Source organism: Pseudorca crassidens, chromosome 20 (genome assembly GCF_039906515.1).
Source record: "Pseudorca crassidens isolate mPseCra1 chromosome 20, mPseCra1.hap1, whole genome shotgun sequence".
NCBI classification, from domain to species: Eukaryota; Metazoa; Chordata; class Mammalia; order Artiodactyla; family Delphinidae; genus Pseudorca; species Pseudorca crassidens.
Genome location: NC_090315.1, coordinates 37,043,626 through 37,058,057, shown reverse-complemented (window position 1 = coordinate 37,058,057; position 14,432 = coordinate 37,043,626). Strand labels below are relative to the sequence as shown.

General features: G+C 34.5%; 1 long non-coding RNA gene across 1 annotated transcript in view; it reads right to left on the bottom strand.

The window, feature by feature from the left end:
• Positions 1 to 6,474, bottom strand: part of LOC137214554 (uncharacterized) — a 381,031-nt gene extending 374,557 nt beyond the window's left edge. The window contains exon 1 of the long non-coding RNA XR_010938938.1: positions 6,364 to 6,474. This is a non-coding gene — a long non-coding RNA (uncharacterized lncRNA). The remainder of the gene's footprint in view (positions 1 to 6,363) is intronic.
• Positions 6,475 to 14,432: the final 7,958 nt, after the last annotated feature.

Sequence of the window (14,432 nt, the reverse complement as noted above, 5' to 3'; positions counted from 1 at the left end):
CCCATTCTACCCAGTGTGAAGTGATACCTCATTGTAGTTTTGATTTGCATTTCTCTAATAATTAGTGATGATGAACAGCTTTTTATGTGCCTCTTGGCCATCTGTGTGTCTTCTTTGGAGATATGTCTATTTAGGTCTTCTGACCATTTTTTGATTGGGTTGTTTGTTTTTTTAATATTGAGCTGCATGAGCTGCTTATATATTTTGGAGATTAATCCTTTGTCTGTTGATATGTTTGCAAATATTTTCTCCCATTCTGAAGGTTGTCTTTTCGTCCTGTTTATAGTTTCCTTTGCTGTGCAAAAGCTTTTGAGTTTCATTAGGTCCCACTTGTTTAGTTTTGTTGGAATCTGCTTGCTAGTATTTTGCTGAGGATTTTTGCATCTATATTCATCAGTGATATTGGTCTGTAATTTTCTTTTTTTGTAGTATCTCTGTCTGATTTTGGCATCAGGGTGATGGTGGCCTCCTAGAATGAGTTTGGGAATGTTCTTTCCTCTGCAATTGTTGAGAAGGATGGGTGTTAACTGTTCTCTAAATGTTTGATAGAATTCACCTGTGAAGCCATCTGGTCCTGGACTTCTGTTTGTTGGAAGATTTTTAATCACAATTTCAATTTCATTACTTGTGATTGGCCTGTTCATGTTTTCTTCCTGGTTCAGTCTTAGAAGGTTATACATTTCTAAGAATTTGTCCATTTCTTTCAGGTTGTCCATTTTACTGGCATAGAGTTGCTTGTAGTAGTCTCTTATGATGCTTTGTATTTCTGCAGTGTCCATTGTAATGTCTCCTTTTTCATTTTTAATTTTACTGATTTGAGTCCTCTCCCTATTTTTCTTGATGAGCCTGGCTAAAGATTTATCAATTTTGTTTATCTTCTCAAAGAACCAGCTTTTAGTTTTATTGATCTTTGCTACTGTTTTCTTTGTTTCTATTGCATTTATTTCTGCTCTGACCTTTACGATTTCTTTCTAACCTTGGGTTTTGTTTGTTCTTCTCTCTCTAATTCCTTTAGGTGTAAAGTTAGATTGTTTATTTGAGATTTTTCTTGTTTCTTGACATAGGCTTGTATAGCTAAAACTGCTTTTGCTGCATCTCATAGTTTTTTGTTGTTGTTGTTTTGTTTTGTTTTGTTTGTTTGTTTTTTTGCGGTATGTGGGCCTCTCACTGTTGTGGCCTCTCCCGTCGCAGAGCACAGGCTCCAGACCTGCAGACCCGGCAGCCATGGCTCACAGGCGCAGCTGCTCCGCAGCATGTGGGATCCTCCCGGACCGGGGCATGAACCCATGTTCCCTGCGTCGGCAGGCGGATTCTCAACCACTGCACCACCAGGGAAGCCCTCCCATAGGTTTTTGATCGTCGTGTTTTCATTGTCATTTGTCTCTAGATATTTTTTTATTTCCTCTTTGATTTCTTCAGTGATCTCTTGGCTATTTAGTAACATACTGTTTAGCCTCCAATGTGTTTGTAGTTTTTACATTTTTTTCCCTGTAATTGATTTCTAATCTCATAGCATTGTGGTCGGAAAAGATGCTTGATATGATTTCAATTTTCTTAAATTTACCAAGGCTTGATTTGTGACCTAAGGTGTGATCTATCCTAGAGAATGTTCCATGCACACTTGAGAAGAAAGTGTAATCTGCTGTTTTCGGATGGAATGTCCTATAAATATCAATTAAATCTATCTGGCCTTATGTCATTTAAAGCTTGCATTTCCTTATTAATTTTCTGTCTGGATGATCTGTCCATTGGTGTAAGTGAGGTGTTAAAGTCTCCCACTATTACTGTGTTACTGTCAATTTCCTCTTTTAGAGCTGTTAGCAGTTGCCTTATGTTTTGAGATGCTCCTATGTTAGGTGCATATATATTTTTAATTGTTATATCTTCAACTAGGATTGATCCCTTGATCATTATGCAGTATCCTTCCTTGTTTCTTGTAACATTCTTTATTTTAAAGTCTATTTTATCTGATATGAGTATTGCTACTCTGGCTTTCTTTTGATTTCCATTTGCATGGAATATCTTTTTTCCATCCCCTCACTTTCAGTCTTTATGTGTCCCTAGGTCTGAAGTGGGTCTCTTGTACACAGCATATATATGGGTCTTGTTTTCATATCCATTCAGAGAGCCTGGTCTTTTTTTTTGGAGCATTTAATCTATTCACATTTAAGGTAATTATTGATATGTATGTTCCTATTACCCTTTTCTTGTTTGGGTTTGTTTTTGTAGGTCCTTTTCTTCTCTTGTGTTTCCCACTTAGAGAAGTTCCTTTAGCATTTGTTGTAGAGCTGGTTTGGTGGTCCTGAATTCTCTTAGCTTTTGCTTATCTGTAAAGCTTCTGATTTCTCCATAGATTCTGAATGAGATTCTTGCCAGGTAGAGTAATCTTGGTTGTAGGTTCTTCCCTTTCATCACTTTAAGTATATCATGCCACTCCCTTCTGGCTTGTAGAGTTTCTGCTGAGAAATCAGCTGTTAACCTTATGGGAGTTCCCTTGTATGTTATTTTTTGTTTTTCACTTGCTGCTTTCAATAATTTTTGTCTTTAATTTTTGTCAGTTTGATTACTATGTGTCTCCGCGTGTTTCTCCTTGGGTTTATCCTGCCTGGGACTCTCTGCTCTTCCTGAACTTGGGTGGCTAGTTCCTTTCCCATGTTAGGGAAGTTTTCGACTATAATCTCTTCAAATATTTTCTTGGGTCCTTTCTCTCTCTCTTCTCCTTCTGGGACCCCTATAATGCGAATGTTGGTGCATTTAATGTTGTCCCAGAGGTCTCTGAGGCTGTATTCATTTCTTTTCTTTCTGTTTTCTTTATCTGTTCCACGGCAGTGAATTCCGCCATTCTGTTTTCCAGGTCACTTATCCATTCTTCTGCCTCAGTTATTCTGCTATTGATTCCTTCTAGTGTAGTTTTCATTTCAGTTATTGTATTGTTCATCTCTGTTTGTTTGTTCTTTAATTCTTCTAGGTCTTTGTTAAACATTTCTTGCATCTTCTCAATCTTTGCCTCCATTCTTTTTTTGAGGTCCTGGATCATCTTCACTATCATTACTCTGAGTTCTTTTTCTGGAAGGTTGCCTATCTCCACTTCATTTAATTGTTTTTCTGGGGTTTTATCTTGTTCCTTCATCTGGTACATCGTCCTCTGCCTTTTCATTTTACCTGTCTTTCTGTGAATGTGGTTTTCGTTCCACAGGCTGCAGAATTGTAGTTCTTCTTGCTTCTGCTGTCTGCCCTCTGATGGATGAGGCTATCTAAGAGGCTTGTGCAAGCTTCCTGATGGGGGGCACTGGTGGTGGGTAGAGCTGGGTGTTGCTCTGGTGGGCAGAGCTCAGTAAATCTTTAATCCACTTGTCTGCTGATGGGTTGGGCTGAGTTCCCTTTCTGTTGGTTGTTTGGCCTGAGGCAACCCAGCACTGGAGGCTACAGGCTCTTTGGTGGGGCTAATGGCGGACTCTGGAAGTGGTTATGCCAAGGAGTACTTCCCAGAACTTCTGCTGCCAGTGTCCTTGTCCCCGTGGTGACCCACAGCCATACCCTGCCTCTGTAGGAGACCCTCCAACACTAGCAGGTAGGTGTGCTTCAGTCTCCTATGGGGTCACTGCTCCTTCCCCCTGGGTCCCGTTGCGCACACTACTTTGTGTGTCCCTCCAAGAGTGGAGTCTCTGTTTCCCCCAGTCCTGTCAAAGTCCTGCAATCAAATCCCACTGGCCCTCAAAGTCTGATTGTCTAGGAATTCTTCCTCCTGCTTCCAGACCCCCAGGTTGGGAAGCCTGACATGGGGCTCAGAACCTTCACTGCAGTGGGTGGACTTCTGTGGTATAATTGTTCTCCAGTTTGTGAGTCACCCACCTAGAGGTTATGGGATTTGATTTTATTGTGATTGTGCCCCTCCTACTGTCTCACTGCAGCTTCTCTTTTGTCTTTGGATGCAGGGTATATTTTTGGTGAGTTTCAGTGTCTTCCTGTCAATGATTGTTCAGCAGTTAGTTGTGATTCTGGTGCTCTAGCAAGAGGGAGTGAGCACATGTCCTTCTGCTCCTCCATCTTGAACCAATCTCCTCATTCTTTTATTTCTAAGAATTCCAACTTCTAATTTCAAAGATATGATTTTTTAGGTGATAATTTCTCATTTTTTTCAGACTTCTGATATCCAGAACCATAAGATAATAAGTTTATATTGTTTTAAGCCACAAATTTGTGGTAATTTGGAAAACAAGTACCTACCAAATATTATGTTATATGGCTTTCTAATTAACCAAGTACCATTTATAAACAATCATATCATGCTGGACTGCAAAGGCAACTTTATTCTAAATGAGATGACCATATGTGACTCTATTTCCAGACCCTTTATTATACTTCAATATTCTCTTCATCTATCTTTTCACCAATATTGCACTTTCTTAATAACTGTAACGTTACAGTAAGTCTTAATATGTGGTAGTGTAAATCTGCAAGCTTCTTCTATGATAGTTTTTTGTTTTTTTTTTACCATTTTGGTCTTTTGAAAATCTGATAATAAAATTTATATGAAAATTTGATTTCAACAATAACAAAGAATCCTACTGGAATTTTGACTGAGATTGCACTGATTTATAGAGCAATTTGGGGAAAACTGATATCTTAAAAATCCTGAATTTCAGATCTATGAATATGGTATACCTTCCATTTAATTTAGGTCCTCTTTGTTTTTCCATTATAATGTTTTTCTCTTTCTGTGTGGCTATACTACCAACTGGACTTGTATTTACCTTGTGGGAAAGTTTTTAATTTCATATTCAATTCTTGAGATGTTTTTTGAATTTTTTTGTCAGTTTTGGCATCAAGTGATGGTTTTCAAAGAATTCATTTATTTCCTAAATTTAAAACTATGCTGGTATCAAATTATTCATTTTTGTCTCTTATTATAATTTTCTTATGTCCCTTTTACATTCTCAGTAATGGGAATATTTTTTCCTTATTTTTAGATCAGCCTTTCCAGTGGTAATTGTGATAATGGTCTTTATCATTATCTCTCCCCTTACAAAGTAATAGAAATACTATATAATGCAGACCATCATGTTTAATAACATTAGCTAAAGAGAAAGCAATGTTTACGGAATATGATGAGATCATCGTTCAAGTTATTAAGTTGCTATTAAGTAGTATTTTTGTTTGATTTGAATAGAAAATATAACCACTATCCTAATAAAGTTTATAAATATAGCCTTGTTAGTATATAGGAGCTTAATTTCAAATTTAAGAATTTATACCACATCAGTTTAACATAAGGTCTATATCATCAATGATCAGTGATCAATAAAAATGCACACACTAAGAAAAGTACCATACAACAATAGGATATGCACGTTGGAAAAATATCTTTTAAAAGGCTGGCTTAAGACCTCAATTATTTGTAATACTTACAAAAATTCTGCAAAATTTATATTCTTTTGTGGTAATTCATCTCAGAATGATTAAATCAAATGTCCAAGTAAGAGGGTCAGATTATGAACACTGGCCCATGAGAATTTCAAGCCTGTGTTATCTCATCTATGATACTGTTCTTCAGATGAGCAGATCACTTATCAATCTGAAATCTTCCCATGTCTATAGATTTTTAAACTATCTAACTAAAAGTTATCAAAATGGAGAAAAATCTTAAAGATCTGTTAGAAACCCAGTAATGTTTTGCTTTAGATATTTATTTTTCATTATTTACACCACTTTTTAGTATTATTACTATTGCTCCACTGGCATTAGATATTCTTCATTTTGTCAATATCTCTGCAGATATACATATATTGCTCAATCACTTTAAAAAAAAGAGAGATGGGGTGGAAGTAGAACTAGAGATTCACTGCAGTCACCTCAAATCTCACCAATTCTCATTATACAAATCTTGCATTAGTACAGGATTAAGTGAAGGACTCTGCCTTACAATGTATTTTCAACCATACACAATGGGAGGGCAGTTCTATTAAGCATTTGTATTTTACTAATAATGAATATAATGCTGTACTAAATGAATGATACCTTCAAAGCATTTTAAACAAACTTCCTAAAATCTTTAATGCTTCGTCGAAAAGAAATACTTCATTTTACTAATTGGATTGGTGGGATTTATCTGTGTTACACTATGAATCTCAACCTATTGTTATTAATCAATCACCATAATTACAGAATAAAGTTCTTCATTTCCATTTCTTTCATAAAAATAGAAAAATTTTAGTACTTACAAACCCTATCTTGTTATTTTCATCTGTGAAAACAAGTGACTTTTCAACATATTCCAGAAAATCAACATATAATGTATATTATATAAGAACTTAAATTAGGCTTTGTAGGAAATTGGGTAACAGTATAATTTTCTTTACTCACCTTAACTTCTGGCCAGGAAAATCGGGAAAAATGCTGGATTTCCTTGGCAGTCTCATGGTCCACTTTCTATCCTTGGTGAAATTGCAGTGCAAACCTAACAGTTCTTGACTCTGTCCTCTTTGCAGACCATGTGAAAGTGACTCTGGGACCTAGACAGAGGAAGTACAGGAGGAAGGTGATACTTTTTCTACCTCACAGGTACTGAAAAAAAATAGCTCAATATATTCAGAATTTTTTAATTTATATAAAAATGTTTGAAAAAAAAGATTCCCCTTATACAATGGTTTAAAACTTGGTCAAACTAGGATCTACAGACGAGCAGAGGAGAGGAAGAAGGAAAGAAAAGTCTGACCGAGGTTAATCCTTAGGAACCACTCAGTCATGTGTTATAAGATTCAATACCAACTGAATATTCAGCTCTGTGTTACTACAACATGATCATAGGAGACAGAAGGGAAAAGAGAGAAATATAAGCACCAATTCCATTGCAATCTAGTAAAATATTAGTTTTTTTCAAATATAGACATTAGGTTAATATGTCTTTAAATTACATGGTTTTAAGTAACATGGCTCCTTGAGGCCAGGTAATAATTGTCACAGCGTTAGCAACTCATGTTAAGAGAAGAAATTGTTTCCTTCATGTTTGACTCTCAGCATTTACTAGAGAGTGTTACAAATAGGAAAGGTTTCTAAAAATCTGTTGAGGACACAGATCCAGTCCCAATTCTACAGGTAATAATAATTGTATACGTTGAGAAGTTGAAACAAATTTCTCCTAAATTCAGACTTCATTCAGCCACTAATTCCCAATTTATATATGCAAAGGCTCATTGTTTCATTAAAGACCAAAGGTAACACTAAAATGTATAGGAGTTTGCTACACAGACTGGAGCCTCTGTGTTCCTCTTGTCTGAGTTGGAAAATAAATGTAATACTCCGATATTCTGCGTTCCTGAAGCTGGGCAAAGCAGTGGGGGTTTCAATTAAAAACCACAGGAATGGAAAGGGATACGTCAATAAAACCACAGACTTGTACGTATGGCATACTAGTTTGCAAACAAACACAGCAAGCCTTCCTGGAGTATGAGTCTATTACTGTATGTTTAAACTGAATGTGTGATGGCTGAGGTGACTATCGCAGCATGGTTTTCCCTCATTTCATGTACAGGGGAATGCAGACTTGCATCCTTGGTTCCCTGTAACAAATGAAATGAGGAAACTGCTTAACTGAAGAACGCATCACCAAAGTGGGAAAAGCTGAAATGATACTAAATCTGCCTTTTAAGTACAAACATCATTAAAGGAAGAAAATCTCAATGCTGAACTGATATGCAATCAGTAATGGTGGAAAATTAGTTTTTTCAAATATAGACATCAGGTTAACATCCATTTAAACTACATGGTTTTCACTATAAGGTTTCTACAAACAGTGTCTGACATTAGAATATATTTGTTGAGTAATCAATTGGCTATAGAGGAGTACAATCAGTACATAAAAATATTACATATTTTACAAGGATAAAACCAGAATAAAGGCAGTCAAGTTGAACAGAGCATAGGCAAAGTATTTAATTTATAATTCGCGGTACATAGCTGTGTATTTTTTTAAAAGATGTGATGTGTTACAAATATTTAAGAGAAGACAGCTACGTGGGAAAAACTGGATAGTTTACTTGGTTAATTAATTAGGCTAAATGTTGCTTAACTTTGCTACCAGTTAACAACTGGTTTCAAATATATTGGCTTCTCATTATGCTTGAACAATTCATGAAATTAATCTTATTGACTACCTAGTGCATTCAGAGACTGTTTGAAGCTCAAAGAAAAATCCACGATATTTTTAGGTAAGGATTATCTCATTTGACTCTGACAAAGAATGCTTTCTTTCCACAGAAAACATGTTTATTTTATCCATATTGAAGGATAACAGAAATAAAAGTCAGCTTTGTTTATTTTCCAACATTTTGATGCTTACCTTATTGCACAGTCTAATGAAACATGGTGGTAGACACAGCACTTACTGTGGGGTTTATTTTATGGAGGGTTTTATTCCTGAGTAAAAGATAAAAGGCTGGGGATAAAAGTGAACATACTTTACTTTCCAAGCTTCCTATATATTGTAAAGGATATACATTGTGATACTTCAGGAAATTCAAAGATTGTGAGATGTCTTGCACTTCCTAAACAATTAATTTTTATGAATTATAAATTTCAAAGAGTTTGATAAAGGCTTAATCCTAAATCTCTTGGTTATCTTATCAGTCAGTTGTGGGGTCTTCTGATTACTATAATGATAGAGCCCAACAATTATGGGATGTGTTATTTTGAAGTCAAAACATAAATGTACATGTGTAAAATGGAGCACAGCATCCTTGTACTTGAAAATATAATTAGAGTGAATAAAAACAGAACATAGGATAAGTTTTATCATAATCCCTTACTCACTACTATGTCTCCAATGTTTATTCAGTCCAGTCTCTGACACATAGTACAGGTTTTATAAACAGCAGTTGGGAAGATAAATAAAGATAAATAAAAGAATTAACAAATAAAAATAGATGTTAAGTGGAAACAGATCTAAAACCTAGATTTTCTAAAATGTGCCTTCCTCTGCTTCTTTTTTAAAATTTTATTTAGTTATTTATTTTAATTCACAAGACATTTTATTATATTCTTCTTCCTTTTTTTTAAACATCTTTATTGGAGTATAATTGCTTTACAGTGTTGTGTTAGTTTCTGCTGTATAACAAAGTGAATCAGCTATACATATACATATATCCCCATATCTCCTCCCTCTTGTGTCTCCCTCCCACCTTCCCTGTCCCACCCCTCTAGGTGGTCACAAAGCACCGAGCTGATCTCCTTGTGCTATGTGGCTGCTTCCCACTAGCTATCTGTTTTACATTTGGTAGTATATATATGTCCATGCCACTCTCTCACTTTGTCTCAGCATACCCTTCCCCCTCCCCGTGTCCTCAAGTCCATTCTCTATGTCTGTGTCTTTATTCCTGTCCTGCCCCTAGGTTCTTCAGAAACATTGTTTTTTTTTTAGATTCCATATATATGTGTTAGCATACGGTATTTGTTTTTCTCTTTCTGACTTACTTCACTCTGTATCAGACTCTAGGTCCATCTACCTCACTACAAATAACTCAATTTCATTTCTTTTTATGGCTGAGTAATATTCCATTGTATATATGTGCCACATCTTCTTTATATATTCATCTGTCAATGGACACTTAGGCTGCTTCCATGTCCTGGCTATTGTAAATAGTGCCCTATGCTTCTTTTTTAAGGAAGCCTGTTGCATCATAAAAATCATATAAAATGCCTTGCTCCCTCAGGCACTACAATTCTGAGACAGCATCACGACCAAGCAAATGAGTTTTCACGAAGAGCACCATGTTAGAAATGGACACCATAAAAAATAATCAAAGTCCATATTTTCACAGGATAAATAGTAATACAGGAAACTCAAAAATCAGTATTTGATCTTAAGAATTATAAATATTTCTTTGAGGATCTGTAGTTGCTGCAAATTATTTTTTTAAAAAAAGAACAATTATGATTAGCCTTTATTCTTAACCTACTCAAATATATTATTAATAAAATATCAAATGTTTAATAATGAAATTCCCTAAACGCTGCTTCATTAAAATGGAGGCTTATAATAGATTATTAAAAAACAGTTAGCACAAAGCATAGTGGAGTAGCTATAAGTAGTTATTTACCTAATGTAATGTGTATACAAATTAAAAGGTTAAAGTTAATAAGAAGCTGAGAAAGCTAAACAAATTAAGACATAATGCATTTATCATTTGCTAAATTGTTTGACATTTATTTAAAATAAGGAATCTCGCTAAATCAGCTCCCAACATAAAAAAGGCCTTTATGTATTAAAATATGTCAAATAAAAATTTTAAATGTTTTCAAGCTCCTAATATAAACACTGTGATTGACACATTAGAGGATACAAAAAATATTAATAATAATAATAAACTGACCATAGTTGAACTGCTGCTATGCTTCAGTAAAGTTAAACCATTTTTAACATCTCCTTACTTCATCTCACACTAACTCCTGGATTGTCTATTTCAGTGTCAATACAGACAGCAATAACTGATGTCTTGGGGCCAAGGATAGGTACCTAGGAGGACATGTACCTTGACTCATAGGTACTCATGTACCTGTGAGTCAAAACCCATTTGAGCCCAAGGTTCATACTTTTTCTCCAAACTGAAATTGAGTATACGTGAAAACTTGCACACACACACACACACACACACACACACACACACACACATATATACACACACAATGCTGTATATAGCAGTGTGTCCTAGAAGAGCTATGAAGAGATTGTATCAGCATGGGAAATTATGGGGGTTTTTTTGGTCGAAGGATGAAAGAAGGTTTGATGGAGGAGATGGCTTTTGAAATGAGCTTAAATGTATCAGTAGAATTTCACTGGCTCAGGTTACAGAAGACACGGCAGGCAAAGGTAAAAAAGCTGAGACAAATAAATCAAAATTTGTGGAAAAATAATCTAGGCTATTCAAATTGTTAACTAAGTTGCTAAGTAAGTAGCATTTAGGATGCTGCTGGCATCTTCCTCTCTCTTCAATACCATTCCCAAAATATTAATTAATCTTAGGCCCTTATATAAAAAGAGCCGTTTCTTTGAAGCATTTGCTATATAGGTATACAAAATAATAAATACAAATCAAAGCACAATTTTGATTTAGCATCCTAAAAGCTAACATTTCCCTCTAAATTAAACAAATAAACTAAAATACTTTGTTTGAGCCTATTAAAAAGTTAGACAGCATAACTTGGATAGATAATATTTAACATGTATATTTTTAGCTTGCACTATATTATTTTATATACTTTTGTATAGTATGCACAGATGTATATAATACATAAGGGATATTTACACTATTATTTTGATCTTCAAAGATCTCAAACTCATACACAAAGGTCAAGTTTAAAGTTGGTATCTTCCATAAATTAAATATAAATGTGTCTATCCATACTTGGGCAGTTATACACAGAGTTCAGGAAAACAGGACGTACGTGAAAATAATGAACTATTTATAGACAATATTAATTATCTAGAGACATTTTTTACAGATACATAGAAATATCTGCCTCTGCCTCAGTCAGTTAGCTGAGACATGTTTTATAACATAAGATATTTTTATTAGTAACAGAAGAAACATGAAGAAATTTACTTACTATAAGCACATGATATAAATTTTCTAAAACCAATAGTATTAAATAAATTAGTGGTAACTACTATGGGTTTAAGATTGACATTACTGATGGAGTTTAGACCTTCCTCGATATGACAACCTTCAAGTGACAGAATCTGGAAATAAGGTAAATTTGTCCAAACTGCTTTGGGGTTAGTGGGCATAAATCTTGCCATATATACGTAAGTATACATGTATATACACACACATATGTACATATGTATTACATATACAAATATAATTTATATAGACCTAATTTAAAATAGTTAAATTAGTAACAACAGTAATTAATGAACATTTCAGAAAACTCATAAAACAAAAAAAAAAATCTATAGAAATCATTATTATCCATCAACTCCAAACATACAGATAACAATTAATATTTTGGAATATTTTCTTCCAATATTATTCTCTCTATATATATTTACAGTACTGAATATCTATAGCTAGATGAAAAGAAGGCTTTCAAAAATAAATCAGTTACATGAATATTTTAAAAGTCATTAAATACCCTTAAATATTTTTTAAAGCATGTCTACATTTCAAGTATTGAATTTATCAAAATGTTTCATTATTTTCTCAATTATTATTTATTTAAATTATTGTTAGTCACAGTTATAAATAAAGCTGTGACACATAATATTTTTGACCATTTCTCTCATTACTGAATTCCTCAAAGTTGGATTCTTGTATAAAAGTGTCCTGACATTTTTAGAGCTCTTGATGAAGAAGGAATATAATTTTTATAGCAGTTGATATGGATTTAAATTATTTGAATGATGGGTGTTTATTGAGAGACAACTATTTCTCTTCAAATCTATCAGAATATAAGGTCAAAAATTAACTGTGTGTAAAAGTTTTATTAAAACATAGTAAGTCCAATAAAATACTTGTATTTTTTGAGCAGTACCTTTCTGCACTTTTTTGAACTTTTTGAGTAGTACTTTTCATCATTGTATTGTTACTCTCAAGCTGACTTGGATTTAAGATTCATATTGCTGGGTCAAAAAAAAAAAACTGAAACAATTTTAGTAAATAGAATTAATTTTGAAAATGTGAAATGGTTTGTTACCACAAATATAAATTAGTCAAGTTTAATACTTTATATAAATATACCAACCATGTTCACGTTAGGTATCAGACCTAAATAATTCTGTTTGAGAAAACTGTGTGCCTACCATATCAAGCCTTCATCTGAGACTCCTGAGGCACATGTGGCATTCATCGCCAGCAACCTGCTCACAGACTAGTGATCACCCCCTTGCCAGCTGGCTGGTCGCATGGATGAATAAGGAAAAGGTTTTCATGACTGCCATAGGAGCAGTGAGTTGGCAGGGAGCAAAGTAATCTTCAACAGCCAACTGGCACCAGGGAACTCCTTAACTCTCAGAGGGTTAGCCATGCAGAGCTTACTGCCAGGAAGCCTACATTTGGAAAGGCATTCTCCCAAAGAAGCAGGCAGAGCACTCCCTTCATGAAGAACTGCCTCATTCACAGATTCAGCACCTCAGAAAATGCTGAAACCAGAAAAGCTGGCATTGCTCCTGAGGTTTACTTGCTTATTACATTGACTCATTTATTTGTTGACTTTCAGAGTATTCAATTTTTAAAGATATTCAGTAGAATTCCTACCTACCAAGTGGGAGACCACCTGAGTCAGTTTGTTTTGAACAGCCCTGTTTTGTGATTGTGGTCCTAACTCATTAAAAGCACCTCCATTCATTCCCAGCAGGGTCCTGGTTTAGATGATATAGGATATGGTCACTCAGTTACTAACAAAATACCTAAATTGAGTTTTGGGCCAAAATAACTAAAATGACCAAAGTACCGATGCTCAATAAGAGAACAAGTGAGATGACAACCCTGTGCATTTTTTAAATTTTAGCTTTTTATTATTAAAAAAAATCAGATCTTTATAAGATTTAGAAATCTTATAAAATTTTATGAGTATAAATAATATATTATGGACCTCCACATACCCATCAACCAACTTCAACAACTATCAACTTTTTTTTCCTATTCTAAACTTTAACTAAATAAAACATGACTTCCTTGAATTCTCGTTCTATCACGATGTTAAGGAAGTATTTACCAGAGTTTATTCATGCAAAACTAGTCCTGGGAATTGTTTCAAGAGAAAGAAAAGAGTTGTATATTAATCCCCTGCTTTTCACAACAAATGTTAATGCTGCTACCAAATCTTTAATAGGCTAAAGAAAGTATGTTTATGTGTGTTGGATACAGTTTTCATAAATCAAATCACACATATTAAGATCCTACAGAATTAGTGTTAAACCTAAAAAAAAATAGTCAACTTGTAAACATAACCAGATTTTTTTAAACCACTGTCTTTGGAATGATACAGTTTTATAAAATTAAATTTTATCTAACTACCTAGGCCTCTGGGCAATCATATCAATGTATGGTTTATCTGGGACCAAGGAAAATAGCACCTTGGGAGAAGTAAACCTGTGTTGTTCTTCACGGGTGCAAACCCCAGAGAGTAAGCCTAAATTTCTGTTAATGCACTCATCTACCAATCCAGTCATGAAGCACCTACTGTGTTTTTTAAGTTCTGTGCCAGAACTTCAGTGAAAAAGAAACATCGCCCAGTGGGGAAAGATATTACATGCCTATTGTCTATTTAGTTGTTCAAGTGCTTTTCGTTCATTCCTTAATCATTCATTAATCATTTGTTGAGTACCTACTATTTTCAGGTCTCGTCTAAGTTTTGGGGATATAATACTGAGAGAAACACACAACATTTCTGTTCTCATGGTGCTTTCATTGTAGGTGGCCTGGGGACAGCAGGCA